The sequence below is a fragment of the Triticum aestivum genome, chromosome 1D (genome assembly GCF_018294505.1).
Source record: "Triticum aestivum cultivar Chinese Spring chromosome 1D, IWGSC CS RefSeq v2.1, whole genome shotgun sequence".
In the NCBI taxonomy this organism is placed as follows: Eukaryota; Viridiplantae; Streptophyta; class Magnoliopsida; order Poales; family Poaceae; genus Triticum; species Triticum aestivum.
In genome coordinates, this window is record NC_057796.1 from 59,185,166 (window position 1) to 59,203,090 (window position 17,925).

Below are 17,925 nucleotides of genomic sequence, written 5' to 3' on the forward strand. Positions count from 1 at the left end.
CTTCTCGTAGTGAGACGGGAATGAATCCATAGTAGTGTATTGAGGTGGTGACTAGTGGACTCGTGTGCGCCTTCTTACCTCAAAGAAGTTTCTCGTAGTCGTAGAACAGGATAGCCACTGAGTCAAAGCTGGCTTGCTGCAACTAAACCCCACACTACCTTCTTGATACAAATGCATGTAAGATAGGATCTGATGTAAGTCTTGCTGAGTACCTTCGTACTCATGTTGCTTTACTTATGTTTTTGCAGCGGAGACTTCAGTCTTACTAGTAGCTCCGCTTGGACTTCGACGAGTAGCTTGTACCTCAGCTACGATCTTGCACCCTTGGGAGGGTCTTGTAGATAGTCAGGCTTCTCAGCCTTTTTCTTTTATAGTTGTCTGTACTCAGACATGTAATGCTTCCGTTGCTTGTATGCTCTGAATGATGGGTCATGTGACCCCTGTTTGTACTTAATGCTATGTGGCTCTTCTAGGCCTTTTATCTATATGAGTTCACGTTATGTTGTGATGCCATGTTGTACAGCACATACTTGCATGTTATGCGTACGTGTAACGTGTATTGCTATGTGTGGGATCCGACAATCTAGTTGTTTATCCTTGGCAGCCTCTCTTATGGGGAAATGTAGTCTAGTGCCTCCTTGAGCCATAGTAGTTCGCTACAGCCCGGTTCACCGGAGTCCTGCTAGCCCAGCACTACTGCTCTGGACACTTGACTGGCCGGCATGTGTTTCACATAGTTCCTGTGTCTGTCCCTTCGGGAAATGTCACGCGGTGACATCCGGAGTCCTGCCTAGCCTGCTACAGCCCGGGTTCCCGGAGTCCTGTTAGCCCAGTGCCATAGCCCGGATTCACACGCTGCTGACCGACACGTTCGATGTTGATTCATGTATGCCTGTCCCCATACGTTAGTGCCGCTTTGGGTTCACGACTAGCCATGTCGGCCCGGGTTCTCTGTCATATGGATGCTAGCGACGTTGTCATATACGTGAGCCAAAAGGCGCAAACGGTCCCGGGCCATGGTAAGGCGACACCCGTGGGAGTACCGTGCGTGAGGCCGCAAAGTGATATGAGGTGTTACAGGCTAGATCGGTGTGACTTAGAATCGGGGTCCCGACAGCTTTGGTATCAGAGCCTGACTGCCTGTAGGATTTCCAAGCCAACCTGGTCGAAGTTGAGTCTAGAAATTCTTTAGTTATGTAAGGGAATTGATTGTGGAAGGGAACGTAAGGCTCTTTTTACTTCTTTTACCTCATGCCCTTCTGATCTGAGTCATCCTATCTTTCCTACGGGGTTAAGGAACTAGGCTTCCTCTTCTGTCTATCAGGATCACGTGTTACTACTCCGTAGTCTCTTAGGATTGGTTGGTCAGAGTCATACCCCAGTTTGAGTACCTCCAGTGTAGCCTGTTTAGTAATATCTCAGAACCTTGAGTGACGATGTTGAGTATGGTGCTACCCCGTCCTTTGCAGAATGTCTCATTTTGAGCATTTTACCGCCGTTATGCTGCCGGATTTGTCCTAGGAGTTTGAGAGATACTAAACTTTTTATGCTACATGTTGCATCCTATAGTTGTTGTTGACCTCGTCCTTGGTTCCGCTTCTCAGGATGTCATCAGTTAACCGAAGTTCTGTTGCTCGTTGCCTGAACCACGGAGGTGGTAGGGATGAGGAGGATCCTCCCGACCAGCCTTCGTTGGCGGAGTTGATGTTAGAGATGGAGAGGAACAAGCATGAGTCTACCGCTTGTTAGCACGTATCGAGGAGAACACCGCACCCCAGTGCAAAGAGTCAGCGACCATCTATGATTTCATTGGTCTGAAACCACCTACCTTCCATCATTCCATTGAGCCACTCGATGCAGATGACTGGCTCCGTAGTATCACACACAAGCTGCGTTCTGCGAACGTAGCTGAAGGTGACAAGGTCACTTATGCTGCATATCACCTGGAAGGTCCTGCTAGTCTTTGGTGGCAGAACTATGAGGCTATGCTTCCAGCTGGCCAGATACCGACCTGGAGAGATTTCACTGAGGCATTTCGCGAGCATCACATTCCTCAGGCTCTCATTGACCGCAAGAGAGAAGAGTTCTGTAGTTTCACCCAGGGTAAGATGGATGTTGATGCTTACAGTAGAGAGTTTGAGAACCTCGCCCGCTATGCTACAGAAGAAGTGTCCACGGACGCTAAGAAGCAGGCTAGGTTCCGGAAGGGTCTCAACCCCAAGTTGCGTCGAGATCTCCACCTGCACCATTGCAATACATTCCAGGCTCTTGTGAACAAGGCCATTAATGCGGAGACAGCTCAGCTCACATACGAGGAGTCTCGTAAGCACACCCGTGATTTGGTTTCTTCCTCTGGTTCTAGCTCTCATAAGCGCCGGATTTGGGTTCCGAACTCCGCTCTTCCACCTGGATATGCACCGAGGCCATCTTATGTGGTGCCTCACCCAGTCCAGCAGTTTGCTCCACCCAGGCCTATTGGTGGACCGCCTGCCAACGCGGGTCCACGTCCTACCTCCAAGATTTGTTACAAGTGCGGAGAGCCAGGACACACCGCCCGTATTTGCACTCAGACCCGTGTTGTTCCACCCCAGCCCGAGAAGTCTGTTGGCCGTGGTAAGCCATCACGCAAGATGATTAGCACCAAGTTAGCTCCCACTGAATGTGGACGTGTGCATCACGTCTCAGCTAAAGACGCTCAGGATGATCCAGATGTCGTTCTTGGTACACTCCTTGTAAACTGTCATCCAGCTTCAGTTCTATTTGATACTGGGGCGTCTCATTCCTTCATTTCCGAAAGTTATGCCCGCTTGCACGACATATCATTTTGTGATATGCCCTCCCCACTACTCATTCAAACTCCTGGATCCAAATGGCAAACTTCTAGTGTAAGCCATGGTAACGAAATCCTTGTTGACAGACTTGTATTCCTTGCATCACTCATAGCCCTCAAGTCTTCAGATATTAACATCATCTTGGGTATGGACTGGATGAAAGCTCATTATGCCAAGATTGATTGTTACACCCGGTCTGTTCAGCTCACACACCCATCTGGCAAGATAGTCACTGTCTCCACCAGAATTGCAAAGCGTCAGCTTTATTCTCTTAACGCCAGTCCTCTTCCAGACCTTGAAGATATCCCGGTAGTCCGTGACTTTCCGGATGTCTTTCCAGAGGAACTGCCAGGTATTCCACCTGACAGAGATGTAGAGTTTGTCATAGATCTTATCCCAGGAACCGCCCCAATCTCTAGGAGACCTTACAAGATGGCACCCTTAGAGCTAGCCGAGCTTAAGAAACAACTCGATGAATCCTTGCAAAAGGGTTTCATCCGTCCTAGTTCTTCTCCCTGGGCTTGCCCCGTCCTCTTCGTCAAGAAGAAGGATGGTACGGACCGGATGGTTGTAGATTATCGTCCCGTTAATTTGGTCACGATAAAGAACAAGTATCCGCTCCCCAGGATCAACGACCTGTATGATCAACTCGCTGGATCCTCAGTCTTTTCCAAGATGGATTGAGGTTAGGCTACCATCAAATCAAGATTAGAAACGGGGACATTCCTAAGACGGCTTTTGTCACTCGTTATGGCCAGTACGAGTACACCGTCATGTCCTTTGGTCTAACCAATGCTCCAGCTACCTTCTCCCGCTTGATGAACTCGATCTTCATGGAGTACTTAGACAAGTTCGTCGTGGTTTACCTCGATGATATCCTTATCTACTCGAAGAACGAGGAAGAGCATGCCGAACATCTTAGACTTGTGTTAGAAAAACTCAGAGAGCACCGCCTTTATGCCAAGTTCTCCAAGTGCGAATTTTGGTTGCCTGAAGTGACCTACCTAGGCCACGTGATCTCTGGTAAGGGCATTGCTGTCAATCCTGAGAGAGTTCAGGCCGTTCTTGATTGGACTCCACCTCAAACAGTTAAACAAGTTAGGAGTTTCCTTGGTCTAGCCAGTTATTGTCGCCGCTTTGTTGAAAACTTCTCCAAGGTAGCCAAACCCCTCACGGAACTTCTCAAGAAGGATAAAAAGTTTGAGTGGTCCCCACAGTGTGAATACAGTTTTCAGGAACTGAAAAGACGCCTGACTTCTGCTCCCATACTGGTGCCACCGGATTTCACTAAAGACTTTGTTATCTACTGCGACGCCTCACGACAGGGACTAGGCTGCATTCTTATGCAGGATCGTCATGTGATTGCCTATGCATCCCGACAGTTGCATCCACATGAGGAGAACTTTCCTACACATGATCTAGAGCTTGCAGCCGTAGTCTATGCTCTTAAGACATGGCGACATTACCTTCTCGGTAAACGTTGCGAGATTTACACCGATCACCAGAGTCTCAAGTATATTTTCACCCAACCAGATTTGAACCTTAGGCAAAGACGTTGTTTGGAGTTGATCTCAGATTACGACTTAGGGATTACCTACACCCCAGGCAAGGGCAATGTCATGGCTGATGCGCTAAGTCGTAAGTCCTATTGCAACACTCTTATGTTGCAGCAGGGCCAACCACTTCTCCATGAGGAATTCTGTAAGCTTAACCTTCACATTGCTCCTCACGGATTCCACTCTACCTTGGTGGCGAAACCTACCCTTGAGGATCAGATCATTTCTGACCAGAAGTTTGATAGGGGTGTTACCCGCATCAAGAGAAACATTAAGAAGGGAGTTGGTGGATGTTTCTCTATGGATGATCGAGGTGTTGTTCTCTTTGAGAATCGTTTGGTGGTTCCCAAGAATCAACATCTGCGACAATTGATCCTTAAGGAGGCACATGAATCCCTCTCACGATTCATCCCGGTAGTACTAAGATGTATCAGGACCTACGCCAGAGGTTCTGGTGGACTAGGATGAAGAGAGAAATTGCTGAGTTCATAGCTAACTGTGACGTTTGTCGTCGCGTTAAGGCAGAGCATCAAAGGCCTGCTGGCACCCTTCAACCTTTAGCCATTCCTGAGTGGAAATGGGATAAAGTTGGTATGGACTTCATCACCGGCTTTCCCAGGACCAAGAAAGGGAATAACGCTATCTTTGTAGTCATTGATCGTCTTTCCAAAGTGGCTCACTTCCTACCTGTTCGAGAGAGTATCACTGCTAGTCAACTCGCTGACATATATTTCTCGAATAGTGTCACTTCATGGTGTTCCACTAGAGATCAATTCAGACCGTGGTAGTCTCTTCACTTCTCATTTCTGGGAGAGTTTCCAAACTGCCATGGGCACCCATCTTTCCTTCAGTACCGCTTTCCACCCTCAATCAAGTGGTCAGGTGGAAAGGGTCAACCAGATTCTCGAAGACATGCTTAGAGCTTGCGTTATCTCATTCGGTATGGATTGGGAGAAATGCCTACCTTTCGCCGAGTTTGCTTATAACAATAGCTATCAATCCAGTCTTAAGAAAGCTCCTTTCGAGATTCTGTATGGACGAAGATGTCGAACACCCTTGAACTGGTCAGAAACCGGTGAAAGACAATTCTTTGGACCGGACATGATCCAGGAAGCAGAAGAGCAAGTTCGCATCATTCGTGAGAATTTGAAAACAGCCCAGTCTCGTCAAAAGAGCCAGTATGACCGTCGTCATAAGGAAGTGGCTTATGGAGTTGGCGACAAGGCTTACCTTCGGGTTACTCCTCTAAAGGGTACCCATCGATTCGGTATCAAGGGCAAGTTTGCTCCTCGTTACATTGGTCCTTTTCGCATTCTCGCTAAACGAGGAGAGGTTGCCTACCAGTTGGAACTACCCCCACATCTTTCTCGAGTCCATGATGTCTTCCACGTCTCTCAACTCAGGCGTTGCTTCTCGGATCCCATCCGCGGAGTGGACCACCAAACGCTTGATCTCCAAGATAACCTCACATATCGAGAGTACCCTGTTCGCATCCTTGATCAAGCAGAGCGTGTTACCCGACGTCAGAACATCAAGTTTCTCAAGGTTCAGTGGTCTCATCATTCCGAGAGAGAAGCTACTTGGGAGCGAGAAGATCGTCTTCGACTGGAGTACCCCACCTTCTTTCCATCGACCCCTGAATCTCGGGACGAGATTCTTTCAAGTGGGGGCGAGTTGTCACATCCCTAGTTCTGGTATGACCTAGACTAGCTAGTCATGTGTGCATCATGTTTAAATTTCATTTTAATTTGAAATGGGGAGCTGTGAAACCCTCAGAATCATTTCTGGAAATGACCCAGATAAAAATTGCTCCAAAAGGTTCCAAGAAAATGTTCATGTTACTCTCTGAAAATATTGGACAGAGATAAAATTCAAACCAATATTTTTAGGAGATCATAAATATTTATTTTGGGCATTTGGAATTAATGCAGTAATTATTTGCTCTGGATATATATTGTTATATATATAAAATATTGTCCAAAAATTATGCCATTTGTTGAGGAGTTCTGGAATAATACCACTAGCCCCTGCAAAAATTGGCATAAGAAAATAAAATGATTTAGTATTCTACTAAATCAGAACAAATGTCAGAAAAATAGAAAAGAAAACAAAAAGGGGAAAACCCTTACCTGACCTTACCTGTGCTCACCCGAGGCCTGGCCTGGCCCAGCAGCCCAGCAGGCCGGCCCAGCCAACTGGCCAGTGCCAGTCGTCGTCCTCCTGGCGCCAGGAGGACGATGGGCACGCGCTCGCCGCCCGCGCGCATGCGCGCCACCTCCTGTTTCTCCCCCCTCATCGCCCTGGACGCCTCCCGCGATGCCACGCACACCCCTGACCCCTCTCACTCTCCCTGGACCCCTTTCCCCTCCTCTGCTCTCTGTTCCGCGCCGCCCGAGCGAAGCTCGTCGCCGCCGACGCCGTTCACCGTAGCCACCACCTCCTCCTCAACCTCTCTCCACGCCCAGAAGCTCCGCCATCGTCCCCCTCATCTTCACGACCGAGCCACGCAAGCCCGGAGGCCCTGCATCGCCGGCAACATCACCATCTTCCTCCTCCGTCGCCCTGGATCGCCGACGTCGATTATTCGCCGTCCGGCCTCCCCCGAGCTCGCTGACGTCTCCAAACTACGCGGGGTGAGCCCCTCTTCGTTTCGCCCCTATCCCCGTCGCCCCGCACGTCCTCTAGCGCTAGCGCCGCCGTGCCCGAGGCTCGCCGCCGCCCTGCCATGTCATTGTCGTGGCCACAGCCGCCTCCGCCCGCTTTTGAGCTTACAGCCGTGCTAGTTGAGCTCGCAGGAGTCCGTAGCACTGCCCAGTGGTGGAAATGGTGCACCGTAGACTCGTCCCGCACAACGCCGTGGCTCTGTCGCCGTTGAACCTCGTCGCCGGCGGGATTCCGGCCGCCCCGTGACCTCCCGTCTGGTCCATCAGATGCGCGAGAGCAAGAGCTCATGCCCGGTGCCTCTCGAGCGACAAACCGCAGCCCCTAGCATGTTTCCGGCCATCTTCCGCCGCGGTTTGAGGTCGCCGCCGGCCAAACTCCGGCGTGCCGACGTGGACGCCATCAGTGCTAACCACTACCAGCTAAGCACCCCCTAATAGGCACTGACAGTGGGCCCAACCACTGGTCAAACCCAGTCAATGATGGGTTTGACCGGGATTAACCCCTGTCTCACTGACCAGTGGGCTCCGCCGGTCTGATTTGACCCTGGCCAGCCCGTTGACCTGCTGACGCAGCGATGACGTCATGCTGACGCAATAAACCCTTTTTCTGGATTTAAATTAAATCAGGAAATTCCAGAAAATTAGTAAAACTTCTAAAATTCATAGAAATTCAACCGTAGCTCAGATTTAAATAATTTATATATGAAAAATTATCAGAAAAATGCAATCTATCCATCTGTACTAGTTTCATGCATGACAAACCAACTTATACCTACTGTATAAGTGAAAACATATAAATGGCATATATAAGGACTTAAATTAGAGTTGCATTTGAACCTTTGGTTCAAATGGATCTCTTCCAAGTTGAATGCTAAATGCATTGGCTCAAAATACATCACATATTCATGCCATATTCATGCATCATATTGTTGCATATGATTGTGTTTTGACTGTCGACACCGTTCCTTCTCGATAGGTCCTGCTCCGGAGAGTGTTCCAGAGTACCTGTCTGAGGAGCAGTGCCACCCTGTTGATCTACCAGGCAAGCAAACCCCCTTTGTTCATTCCGATACAATCCTACTCTCTCGCTCCTGCTCTCTTTTACTGCATTAGGACAACAACGATTCAACTGCTACTTTATGCTGCGGTAGTTGAACCCATTCCTCTGCATGACCTGTCATTGCCACAGTAAATAGTTGAAACCCACTAGCATGTGTAGGAGTCGTTTGAGCCATGTTGTGTTCCTACCATGCCTTGCCTGCTATTGCTTAGAGTTGTGTCAGGTCTGATTCATTGGGAATGAATTGGAGTGTTACGGTATGTTCTGATGCTGAGAGTTAAGCGTGTGAACACGATTTGGTAAAGGTAGCGGTGAGAGGCCATGTAGGAGTACATGGTGGGTTGTCTCACTGGAACCGTCCTTAAGCACTGAGTTCTGTGTATGTTATCCAATGACTAGCTACTACCACACATTGGGTTCCGGTAACTCGACCCCTCTCGACTTATTAACCAACTTGATCTCTGTCCAGGAGTTGCAATTAGTCTCTGGTGTTTGTAGGTAGTGTTAGTAGTCTACCAAGTGGCACCCGGCCAGGTGGGCTTGGGACAGACTAGGCACAAGTGGCACGGTGTACCAAGCGTAGATCCATCCGGCGAGGTGGGCTTGGGAACCCTGCGCACATCGTTTGGGGCCGTGAGCGACACCCCGGCCGGATCTCCTTGCGGATGGAACCCGAATAGGCGATAAACCTGGATTAGAGTCTTGTGTGATTAGTCAGGTCGTGGCCGACACCCTCGCCAGGCTTCCGCTTGAAGGTTGCCGAGGTACATGACGTGTACATGGCGGTAAGTGGCGAGAGCGTGTGTGACGCAGTACACCCCTGCAGGGTTATCATGATCTATTCGAATAGCCGTGTCCTCGGTTATGGACTTCTTGGATGCTTACGTGGTACATAGACAACTTGAAGTGGATACTCTAAAATGCTCAAGATAAGTGTGAGTGCTATGGATGGCTTCTCGTAGTGAGACGGGAGTGAATCCATAGTAGTGTATTGAGGTGGTGATTAGTGGACTCGTGTGCGCCTTCTTACCTCAAAGAAGTTTCTCGTAGTCGTAGAACAGGATAGCCACTGAGTCAAAGCTGGCTTGCTGCAACTAAACCCCACACTACCTTCTTGATACAAATGCATGTAAGATAGGATCTGATGTAAGTCTTGCTGAGTACCTTCGTACTCATGTTGCTTTACTTATGTTTTTGCAGCGGAGACTTCAGTCTTACTAGTAGCTCCGCTTGGACTTCGACGAGTAGCTTGTACCTCAGCTACGATCTTGCACCCTTGGGAGGGTCTTGTAGATAGTCAGGCTTCTCAGCCTTTTTCTTTTATAGTTGTCTGTACTCAGACATGTAATGCTTCCGTTGCTTGTATGCTCTGAATGATGGGTCATGTGACCCCTGTTTGTACTTAATGCTATGTGGCTCTTCTGGGCCTTTTATCTATATGAGTTCGCGTTATGTTGTGATGCCATGTTGTACAGCACATACTTGCATGTTATGCGTACGTGTAACGTGTATTGCTATGTGTGGGATCCGACAATCTAGTTGTTTATCCTTGGCAGCCTCTCTTATGGGGAAATGTAGTCTAGTGCCTCCTTGAGCCATAGTAGTCCGCTACAGCCCGGTTCACCGGAGTCCTGCTAGCCCAGCACTACTGCTCTGGACACTTGACTGGCCGGCATGTGTTTCACATAGTTCCTGTGTCTGTCCCTTCGGGGAAATGTCACGCGGTGACATCCGGAGTCCTGCCTAGCCTGCTACAGCCCGGGTTCCCGGAGTCCTGTTAGCCCAGTGCTACAGCCCGGATTCACACGCTGCTGACCGACACGTTCGATGTTGATTCATGTATGCCTGTCCCCATACGTTAGTGCCGCTTTGGGTTCACGACTAGCCATGTCGGCCCGGGTTCTCTGTCATATGGATGCTAGCGACGTTGTCATATACGTGAGCCAAAAGGCGCAAACGGTCCCGGGCCATGGTAAGGCGACACCCGTGGGAGTACCGTGCGTGAGGCCGCAAAGTGATATGAGGTGTTACAGGCTAGATCGGTGTGACTTAGAATCGGGGTCCCGACAGCTTTGGTATCAGAGCCTGACTGCCTGTAGGATTTCCAAGCCAACCTGGTCGAAGTTGAGTCTAGAAATTCTTTAGTTATGTAAGGGAATTGATTGTGGAAGGGAACGTAAGGCTCTTTTTACTTCTTTTACCTCATGCCCTTCTGATCTGAGTCATCCTATCTTTCCTACAGGGTTAAGGAACTAGGCTTCCTCTTCTGTCTATCAGGATCACGTGTTACTACTCCGTAGTCTCTTAGGATTGGTTGGTCAGAGTCATACCCCAGTTTGAGTACCTCCAGTGTAGCTTGTTTAGTAATATCTCAGAACCTTGAGTGACGATGTTGAGTATGGTGCTACCCCGTCCTTTGCAGAATGTCTCATTTTGAGCATTTTACCGCCGTTATGCTGCCGGATTTGTCCTAGGAGTTTGAGAGATACTAAACTTTTTATGCTACATGTTGCATCCTATAGTTGTTGTTGACCTCGTCCTTGGTTCCGCTTCTCAGGATGTCATCAGTTAACCGAAGTTCTGTTGCTCGTTGCCTGAACCACGGAGGTGGTAGGGATGAGGAGGATCCTCCCGACCAGCCTTCGTTGGTAGAGTTTATGTTAGAGATGGAGAGGAACAAGCATGAGTCTAACCGCTTGTTAGCACGTATCGAGGAGAACACCGCACCTCAGTGCAAAGAGTCAGCGACCATCTATGATTTCATTGGTCTGAAACCACCTACCTTCCATCATTCTATTGAGCCACTCGATGCAGATGACTGGCTCCGTAGTATCACACACAAGCTGCGTTCTGCGAACGTAGCTGAAGGTGACAAGGTCACTTATGCTGCATATCACCTGGAAGGTCCTGCTAGTCTTTGGTGGCAGAACTATGGCATCTTCATATCTCAAGAGAAATACCTCAAAGATTGCCTGAAGAAGTTTGGAATGCAAGACTGCAAAGGCTACACGACGGCAATGCCAACCAAGAGTCATCTGGGTCCTGACGCCAATGGTAAAGAGTTCGATCAAAAGGTATACCGCTCCATGATTTGTTCTTTACTTTATTTATGTGCATCTAGGCCAGATATTATGCTTAGTGTTTGCATGTGTGCTCGATTCCAAGCGGCACCAAAGGAATCGCATCACTTAGCTGTGAAGCGAATTCTTCGATATTTGGCTTACACCCCAACATTAGGATTATGGTATCCAAAGGGCTCAGAGTTTGATCTAGTTGGATTCTCAGATGCTGATTATGCTGGTGACAAGGTGGATCGCAAGTCTACATCAGGCACATGTCACTTTCTAGGACGATCACTTGTCTGTTGGTCTTCAAAGAAGCAGAACTGTGTATCACTCTCCACTGCTGAATTTGAATACATTGCTGCTGGATCTTGCTGCACTCAGCTTCTATGGATGAAGCAAACTCTCAAGGACTATGGCATCCATCTGAAAAAAGTACCACACTATTGCGACAATGAAAGCGCCATCAAGATTGCCAACAACCCAGTTCAGCACTTGAAGACAAAGCATATTGAAATTTGTCATCACTTTCTCAGAGATCATGTCATCAAGGAAGATATTAATATCATACACGTCAACACTGAAGAGCAACTGGCAGATATCTTCACAAAGCCCTTGGATGAGAAAATGTTTTGCAAGTTACGGTGTGAGCTAAATATCTTGGAATCCTCAAATGTCCTGTGATCAGGCACACATCCTAACACTTATGCATGTTGATGACTTAGATGTGCAACACACGAAGTAAAGTATATCTTCAATCAATGACGACTTACATTCTAAGTGTGAATACATTAACGCGGAATTTGACTTCGGAGCGCCACGATAATTATGCGCCGTGTCTGGGTCTAATACTTCCTATACGGTGGGTAACGCCACCACCAAATTCTTCTGTTTGAAGTGTTTTGTCATGGCGTTACATTTGCTATGTCTTCGCATTTGGTTTGGCTTAAATTTCAACATGTCTTCTTGATTATCTTCACTATGTTGATTTGGCTGTATTATGATATATACATATATTAGTGCTCTGTCCTCTGCAACATTCACTTATAGCTATGTCTTCTCGTTTGAATCTTTCGAACTAAGTGAATGTGATCGGACCCTAACCTCTCTATGCTCTCTACCTCAAACACTATCTATCCAAATCATATGCATTTTGTTGAAACTGTCGAATGTCTTCTCTGCGTCCTTGTCAGCAGAAGATACAGAGACAAACATTAAATCTGTTTTAAATGTTCAATTCTTATTGCTTGAAACCCGGAGAAGCCGGAACGACCATCCGACAGACCAGGCGGGCGTGGGAACGTGGGACAACTCCCAATGTGTTGCATGTTCGCCACGTGTCCCTCAGATGTGAACCGCCAGGGGCACCTGCGTAATTGCGCTGTGCCGTCCCTTTCCCTATAAATACCCGTCCAATCGCGGTCAAAATCCTTCTTCCACCTATCCACCTCGACAAACCCTAGCGCCACCGCTAGCTCTCGACGGCGCCGGCGACGAAGCGCTTAGCTGCCGCGAGCTCTCCGACGCCGTCTTCACGCCGGCCGCGGACATCGTCTTCTCCGCCGCCGCCGTAGGTGTCCTCCGTCGCCAAGTTAGGGCACGGAAGATCGAACTGCTCGGCCTCATCTTCTAGTCCGTCTAGCAGTTCATCGTGTGGTAAATTAAAACCCTCTTTTACCATCTTTTTGATCCTATAGATTCATCCTTTTTACCAAAAGTGGTTTCTGCCTCCACAAATTTGGATCTATCCTGTCTGCATCTCATATAATGCCTAGTATATTCACTTATGCTTCACACATAGTTAGATTCCTCACTTGTACTTATTCTTGGATTCGTACAAATCTGGAACCAACTCTCAACAGTAAGTGAATGTCTTCGCGCTATGAGGTCAATGTCTTCTAAACTGATTTATCTTCAAAATCTTCTGAGAATGCATATGACCTCTTCCCCTTCCCTCGCATCTCTAATGCTGTCACAGGTACATGTCCGTGGGAGAATCCCTTGGTTCTCATAGTCTGCATTCATTTGCAGAATTCTTACAGCATCACATCAACTCTCCCGAAGCCAGTTCCTGTCTGACCAGCAGACGGAAGCCTTTACCAGTGTTGAAGCCATTCAGTCTGAACTTCATGGCAACAGAGAAATCTGCAAGGAAGGGTGGCAGACAGCGCCGTGGGAACACCTCAAGAGATTTGCCTCCTGACCTCTATGAGCTGTACAAGACAGATCCAGAGGAGGACTACAATCAGCGAAAAACACGAATCCAATGGATTCGAAGATATTGGGCAGAACAATGGTACAAGTACAGGTTCGTGACCCAGGAATATGCTGAGAAGAATGCCATCAAGCGACCATGGGGAGACATTTTGTAAAAAATCTTCCACCCAAGTCCAGAGCTGAAGCCATTGAACAAGGCTTCTACCCTTGCATGGTCTGTGGACCATAGCCTGCAGATGCCGGCCCATATTCATTGCTATGGTGTCGTGACGACAATTTGTTCAAGCGCAACTTCCAATTTGCCAAGAACTCGGCCAAAGAAAATAAGAAGTCGCGGGGATTAGACTTCAATCCAGGCCCCTCTGCTCCTCGTGTCGATGGCACACGCGAAGCTGAACCCAATCTTGTTGGGCCTTCTACAACCTAGAAGGTCTCATCACTCATGTTATGGTTCAAGGGAGAGCCGTGGATGAGCATGCAGACGACGCTGATTCTGACGAAGCGCCTGCACCACCGAAGCCAAAGAAGCTGAAGAAACCTAAAGCTTCGAAGCCTTCCCCTGCACCAAAAGCTTCGCGGGTAAAGCCTCTGGCCACTGCTCCTCCTGCACCAAGTGTGTAGTCTGAAGATCTCTCACGCATCTCCAAGTCTGAGAAGAAGAAAAAGAAGCCTATGCACACCACTGGTCCAGCTCTGACCCCTGCTGCTGTTTTGAGGAACGAGAATGACGCCATTGATCTGTCAAGTGACGACGATCTTGCTGATGACGCACTTGAGCAGATGATAAAGAGAAAGCAAGAGGCGGAAATCTTCAATGATTTGCCTCTCTTTGATGTGGAAGTATTGAACAACTTCATTGATGAGTGGTTTGACACCCCCAATCTCAGCTTTGACGATCTGCAACTTCCCATTGGCCTGAGCGTCTCCTTCCATGGCGCCATTGCTCCTGAGCTGGCTCTTGCTCAGAAAATTGTTGAGCTGAAGGATAAGATCGATTATGAAAAGGCTCAGTTCAAGAAGCACATGGCCAAGCTCAGCGTGGCAGATGTCCAGAACTTCAAGGTCATGCTGCATGAGCTCAAGGAAGCGTTTCACAAGAAACGTGATGAAGCCAAAGGTTCTCATGAGCGCATGAAGATTCTCGCTGCCAAGTGTGTTCAAGCTTACAATGAAGCTGAGAAGCGCAAGGCACTTGGGCGTCCTGGCATCGACCCTAAGATGGCTGCCAAGCAGAACAAGAAGCCATCTGTGGACCAAACTGAACCATCCAGGCGGGAAGAACCTCGCATTGTCTTCCCAGCCAGTATGACAGGCGTGAAGCCTAAGGTCCCCACAGTGGCTTCAGAGCTTTAGAAGACAAGGGAAGGTGAAGCCAAAGCCAGAAAGCGCAAGACCAAGAACACCACTGATGATGCTCCACCCACCAAGAAGCGCAAGACCAAGAAGAGAGATCGGGCTGCTCCCACAGAGCCCCTTGTAGTCGAGCCGATTTCTGTTGCTCGTCCTGAATCTGCACAACAAGAACGTCGAATGATAGTTCATGAGCCTGCTTCCACAGAGGCTCCTGAAGCTGAAGACATTCCAGCTGTTGACCCCACCGCAGCTGAAGACATTGGTCATCATGACAATGTTGAAGATGATGAAGTCCTTCCTCAGATCGAGCACAACGTGGTACCATCGCTTGTTCTAAGAACAACGAACTCATCAGCATTGGTCGTCCATTGATGCCAATTGCTCAGGATGACTCATGGGCTGATCACCCAGAAGACTCCCCCGTCAAGCAGAAACACCTGTTACTCCCCCAACTCAAGTCACCACTCCGGTGATTGAAGATGAAGACTTTGTGGCCCAACCAACTCCATCTCCACAAGCGTCGCCAGCGTTTCACAGGCTTCGCAAAGGACCAAGGCCACAGGTCACTCTGTCAAGTGTTCCAGAAGGAGAAGAGCGCCAATCCGTTTCACGCCAAGTCTTTCCTGAAGCCTCTCCAACTATGAACTACCCCGAGACTGAAGCCAATATGGCTGAAGATATTCCGGCTGCATCAGCCGATGACCAAGAAGAACCAAGAGAAGAAGAAGCATGTGTTGCTACACCCCCAACCAACCAAGTTGTTCTCGAGGAGAACGTGTCTGACCCTCTAGCTACTCAAGTGGAGGTTAACAACATTGAGGCGACCACCAACACCAACACTGAAGCCAATGACGTTGTCATGGCTGAAGCAAATGTGGTGCCTGAAGTCAATGTGGTGCCCGAAGTGATAGCACCTAAAGTCAATGCTGCACCTGATGCCAATCAGCAGCCTGAAGTCACAGCCACAGCCACTGCTCCTGTACCGCCTCCCAGGCCACATACTATTGAGCAAGCATACAACTATGGTCACCTGGTCACTGTCAGATGGCCTATTCTGGTTCCTCCTCCTCCTGCTGGTCCGCAATTTGACTATCACGTCGAGCACAGGCCACAGGTCCAGAAGCCAAAGCCAAGACTGCCCAGGTTTCCAGGTACTGCCACTTCACCAGGGTCCTTCAATGCAAATGGCTTCATTGCGCACAACACTTTCTTTGATAGCGCCAAGAACCCCTATTCCAAGCCAAGGATTTCATCAGATCGGTTCTGGAGCTATCAACAGCGCAGTTATTATTCTTGTGTTTTGTATGATCAAGGGCGCATCTTTCCTCATATGCGTCTTGACTGCGAAGCCATTGCTGGATTGCCATGCCTTGAAGAAGCCCTTGACTGCTTCCGTGATGCTGGCTTGCTAAACTTTGTGACTGATAAGGAGCATTGGAATGAAGAACTTCTGCTTCAATTTTATGCTACCCTCCACATTCGCGGATACAACAGGGATCCGAAGACTTGGGTCCTTGAGTGGATGACAGGCAATGTCCATCATGAAGCCAAAGCTTTTGACATCATTGAGCTAACCGGCCTGCCCACTCCAGGAGAATTATATGAACCTGGTTGTCAGCTTCACCGCAATGCTTTGGAGAGTATCTTCCATAAGCCAGAGCCCAACATGAGCCAAATGCTGAGCATGATGAAGCCTCTGCCACATGACGCTGATTACCCAAAGGAGTTCTTTGTCGAAGACCTAGAGTATCTGCCCCGCACTATTTATCACATCATCAGGCGAACTCTATGGCCTGTCAAAGGACATTCTTCAGCAGCAAAACTTGAAGGAGCAATGAAGACTTTGGTCTTTTATATCTTCAACGGCATCAGCTTCAATGCTCAAGACTTCTTTATCAGGCAGTTGGCTGCATCAGGCTCTGATCTCTTTGGACTGAAGTTCTACGCTCCGTGGGTCATGCGCCTCATCAAGCTACACTCAGCTGTCAACTATCAGCCCTCTGCTCGCAACCATCTGATCTTTCTGCCAGAGGTTGATATGTCAGTTGAAGCCATATACCCAGAGCCTGCCAAGGGGCCTGTTTGTCTTCACAATGCTGATCACCAAAGCTTCACGCAACCCATTGAAGGAGTCCAGGCAGTCACTCGTGTTTATCCTTTGGCTGGCAATACACGCTTACCTCACCGTGCTCAAACTGAAGCCACTGAAAGCACTATTGCTCAAAGGCCTCGGAAGCGATCTCGTGTTCTCAATGACCGAGAACTTCTCGTTGCCCTGCATCAGAAACAGGATAAGCATCACTTCTGGCTGAAGCGGCAGATGCAAAGCCTCTTGGTGGACGTCAATCGCATTCGCAATCTTGCCACCAAGAATGCCTTTGTTACTCATGAAACTTGTCGGAAGTCATGGAAGAGTTTGGCATTGCTGAGTGCTGAAGTAGATCTTCAAGACGATGGCTTCACTGAATGACTCAAGTTTGACTCCACTCCTCCACGGAATGCTGTCTTGCGTCGAACTCCGTCTCTTGATGAATCTGATTATTCCTCCTCCGCTGCAACGGTGAATTCCAGAGTGATCGATGATCAAGATGATGCTACTTCACCACCTCCAACTTCAGCTCGTGTCGACACTGCACCAAGTTCGTCTGCACCGCCAAACCCCGACGCCGACCCTGCATCTTCTCCTACTCCTTCTGGGAATGAGTAGAGGCTCTATGTCTTCAAACCTTTTTGGTCCTTACTGACAAAAGGGGGAGAAGCATATGAGTTGATAGTCTTCAAGCGGGTCCATATGGGCGGTTGCTTTACATTTTGCCTAGTGTTTACAACTCTCGCTTTTGATACATTTGGTTCTTTGAGTTGTAACACTTAAACTTGATGGTCGTCTGCTACGTTTTCTGCTATTCTGTGATGCGATGATAAATTCCGCATGTGCGATGATAAATTCCGCACTTAGTCATTTTGCAGACGTCCATTTTTCATTATGCATGTCATTATCTTTGTTATATCAAATCATGCATGATGAATTGTCTTCATAAGTTGAAGAGGATCTCCACAAGTACAACCTGCCATGTGCATTTGCATTCCAAAAGCAAATTACTTATATGCACATCTTCAGGGGGAGCCTTTTGCTACTTATGAAGACAATACCTTATCCTTTACAATTTCACATACTTTTATCCC